The 4,368-nt window shown below is 46.9% G+C and overlaps 1 long non-coding RNA gene across 1 annotated transcript; it reads left to right on the forward strand.

Moving 5' to 3' along the window:
• The first annotated feature begins 712 nt into the window (after positions 1–712).
• Positions 713–4,009, forward strand: LOC134935643 (uncharacterized). Its single transcript, XR_010180305.1, has 3 exons — positions 713–829; positions 1,355–1,489; positions 3,837–4,009. It is a non-coding gene; the product is annotated as an uncharacterized LOC134935643 (long non-coding RNA).
• Positions 4,010–4,368: the final 359 nt, after the last annotated feature.

Here is a 4,368-nt window from a genome sequence, read left to right on the forward strand (position 1 = left end):
TGAAAGGCAAGACAAGATAGACAGAACAGGGAATACAGCAGTGACGTGCGATGGGGTGAGGCAGGTGAGGCAGAGCTTTTCTTGTCCTACTTACATTTAAACCAGAGTTTTGACTGAATAAAATATGTGAAAAATACTGATAATTTGTTTGAAATATCTTCTTTGCATTATTCTATTAATTTTTATAGCCCAAACTCTGGAGTAAAAAGTCTCACCTGTGTATCCTTTCCACACATCTCTAATCAAAACTCACCAGATTTCCAGGAGTTTATAATGCTGCACCTGTGTATAATGCCAAGATGTACCCTTTGGCTCATATATTGCATGTAAATCTGGCTCTGGGGTTAGCCAGTGCCTCCTGAGCCATTTAGCTCACCGCACATCCCTGGAATACAGGTACAGGGACACATAAATAGGAGAAGTGCAGGAAGGAACAACATATTTAGGAATAAAAATGTAGCATTACAGAAATAAAGAGGGCAGTATGGAGGATAAGCACACATACAGGGGATGCAGATAACCTGGGTCTCTATGAGGCAGGATCGTGGCTTTGGGATGAAAAAGTTAATAAAATAGATAAATGGGATATTGATAACTTTGAAAGTATGTTGTTTGGTTTAAGGAAAATTGGGAAACTGGTTGACTCATGAACATTTTATTGTACTTAAATTAGTACTATGCTTAATGATAGTCTTTTGTGTTTCTTAGATCATCTGGCAAAGAGATTTGCAGAGTGTCGGGTGACCGGCAAAGAGATCTGCAAAGTGTCAGTTGAAGACGACGGGAGGGGTCGCAGAGGTAGCAACGACTGGAGTATAACATGCAGGAGGTAAGTTACCATACTCTATCTGCACATGTTACATCTGCCCCACCTGCAGTGCACATGGTTTTGTCCATTAGAGAACAAATTTGCTGCTGCGATCAGGTCTAAATTAGGCCCAGTGTATGATACTAACATGGTCCTAGCACTAGGGAAGACCTGGAGCAGATAACTTGGGTTTCTTTGAGAAAGGATTTTGGGTTTTGGGTAAAAAGTCAATAAAATAGATCACAGGTTCTAAACTCGGTCCTCAGGACCCCACACAGTGCATGTTTTGCAGGTCTCCTCACAGAATCACAAGTGAAATAATTTGCTCCACCTGTGGACCTTTTAAAATGTGTCAGTGAATAATGAATACACCTGTGCACTTGCTGGGTTACCTGCAAAACATGCACTGTGTGGGGTCCTGAGGACCGAGTTTGAGAACCACTGAAATAGATAAATTGCAAATGAATAAAAATGAAAGTACATAACAAAATGTAGTAGTATAATTATATACATAGTATGTCTGACCAGGAAATTCTGGTTATTTAGATCATCATTTGGCAAAGTTCTGGCAAAGAGATTTGCAGAGTGTCGGGTGACCGGCAAAGAGATCTGCAAAGTGTCAGTTGAAGACGACGGGAGGGGTCGCAGAGGAATTAGTGACTGGAAAATAGCATGCAGGAAGTAAGTTACCATACTTGTGTAATTGTGTGTGTGGTGGGGGGTATTGAGGGCACAGTACAAAACATAGGGTCTATGGTGGGGGAGAGCAGACAATACAAAACATGCAGAAGGGGGCAACTTGGTATAACACATACAGATGGTGTGGGGGCACAATACAAAAACATAGAAATTGTGGCGTACTCTATTGGACATATAGAGGAAGGACATACACTTTTGGGGGTTGCGAGATGTAGAACATACTATAATATAGAAAAACAGGAAGGGTGGGGAGAGCATGATACAGAACATACAGATCGGGGGAAGAACAATGCAGATCAGGGAGATAGTAAAATGGCTGACATTTACAGTATATCAATGAACTGGGGGCAGATGTACAAAGCCTGGGAGAGTGATAAAGTGGAGAGAGATAAACTAACAACCAATCAGCTCCTAGTTGTCATTTTTCAAACACAGCCTGTAACATGGCAGTTAGGAGCTGATTGGCTGGTACTTTACCTCTCTCCACTTTATCACTCTGCAGGGCTTAATACATCTCGCCCATAAAATAACCAAATGATGAAATGGTACAGAATGGTATACTGTAAATGATGTGAATTGGAGCTGTAACAAGTGACTGTTTCCCTATCTTTACATATAATAAAGGTGACATAGGTGGTCATTCCAAGTTGATAGCAGCCAGCAAGTTTTAGCTGCTGCTGCGATCAATAGTCCACGCCTATGGGGGAGTGTATTTTAGCTTAGCAGGGCTGCGATTGCTTGTGCAGCCCTGCTAAGCTAGAAAAATTTCAAGCAGATTTAGACTAGCCCTGGACATACTTACCCTATACGATGATCCCTGCGAGGCTGAAGCTGCTTCTGACATCAGACATCCGCCCTCTGTTGTTCTGGACACGCCTGTGTTTTTCAATCCACTCCCCGAAAAACGGCCGCCAACGCTGTGGAGATGCCCAGATCCGCCTTCTTCCTGTTAATCTTCTTAGCGGTCCGCTCTGCGACTGCTTTGTTCTCTGGACGCGTCGTAACCCGGTGACCCCCGTCGCTGGGCAACATCGCGCACTGCGGCCGCCGCACACGCGCGTTATGCACCCGTTCGCACCGCAGCGATAAACCGCTGCGTGCGAACGGGTCGGAATGACCCCCATAGTCCTTTCCCTAGAGTCCTTCTCCATACCACTCATGGAACCTGATTCAGATGCGTACGTAGAGCTGCTGTTGCACCAAGTGCCTCAATGCTTTTTCACTGTGCATGCATGTAAGCTGCACTGCGCACAAAATTAAATCAAGCTCACATAGAGGATCCCATTGCAGAGTGATTGACAGGAAGTCAGCACTTGAGGTGGTAACGGGGGTGGCTAACTGTATACAGGCATGTCAGGTCCGTTCAAACGCCGTTCCATGTGCGTGCATAAATTACCCACTGCGACCTGTGTTGCTGCTGGAGAGCCCCCTGTGTCTAGGAGACTTGCTCAGCCTATGACTGCTCAGACTCACGATGCAATTGTGAACGGCAAGATTGCAGCAGCAATCGATTCAAGAACCACAACTGAATCAGGCCCACAATTACTTACTATTTTATCACATTTAACAACTAAGGGGTCAGTTTAATTAGGTGCGAGTTTGTCTTACAACAGCCGCACCTTCTGGTAGCCCCATAGGCTGAATCTGGCCACAAAGGGTGTGAGGTTTGGATGCTGTTGAAACGTTGCAGCAATGGTAACTCGTACCTAATTGGATTGACCCCTAAGTGTTAGCTATTTATAGCTTTTATTATTTACTGGTCAAATTTCTTTTCTGAAGGTACCCACTTATTACTATAAGAGATAACTTATCCCCCCAATGTGTGTATTGTATAAAAACAATGGGCCCTTTGGGATAATTGTCCTTATTTTAGGTATTTTCCATGTCCTCAGTAGTTAGAGTAACATATTTACATAGAGAGATTTTTCTCTCTACACAACCACACCACTGTTTGCAGGGGTTCAGTATGGTATGCCGGCGGTCAGGCTCCCGGCGACCAGCATACCGGCACCGGGAGCCCGACCGCCGGCTTACTGACAGTGTGGCGAGCGCAAATGAGCCCCTTGCAGGCTCGCTGTGCTCGCCACGCTACGGGCACGGTGGCGCGCTACGCGCGCCACACTATTTTATTCTCCCTCCAGGGCGGTCGTGGACCCCCATGAGGGAGAATAAGTGTCGGTATGCCGGCTGTCGGGATTCCGGCGCCGGTATAGTGTGCGCCGGGATCCCGTCAGTCGGCATACTGAAGACCACCCGTTTGCAGTTTGTCTCTCTGCTTGTTCATCCACTAACAATGATTTTTCATCTCTTCCTCTTCGTCTACACGCAGTGGGTGATCCCTGAATAGCTGCCCTGGGAGGAGAGCTGCGGACACATGCTCCAAATGTTGGGACCTATGGATTACCTATTAGGAGATGCGGTAAAGATGCCGGCTGTTGGGTTTACGGCAGTCAGAATACTGACACTGGGATCCCGACACTCTTCAGAATCCCGACGTTGGAACTCCGAATGGGCAAGGATACCGACGCCCGAATCCCCACGATCATAGGTTTAGGGCTGGGCAAGGGGGGTTAGGTTTAGGAATCAGGCACGGGGGGAAGGTGGGTGGTTAGGCTGCGGGGGAGGGAGGGTTAGGTTTGTGCATCAGGTGGGGGGGTTAGGATTAGGCATCAGGTGGGGGGTTAGGGTTAGGCTGCAGGTGGGGGGAGGTTAGGGTTAGGCTGCGGATAGGGTGGGTTAAGCACCAACGGGGGAGGTTAGGCTGCGTGGGAGGGAGGGTTAGGTTTAGGCATCAGGTGGGATGGTTAGGTTTAGGCGTTAGGCAGGGGGGGTTAAGTTTAGACTGCGGGTAGGGAGAGCTT

This window comes from Pseudophryne corroboree, chromosome 6, assembly GCF_028390025.1.
Source record: "Pseudophryne corroboree isolate aPseCor3 chromosome 6, aPseCor3.hap2, whole genome shotgun sequence".
NCBI classification, from domain to species: Eukaryota; Metazoa; Chordata; class Amphibia; order Anura; family Myobatrachidae; genus Pseudophryne; species Pseudophryne corroboree.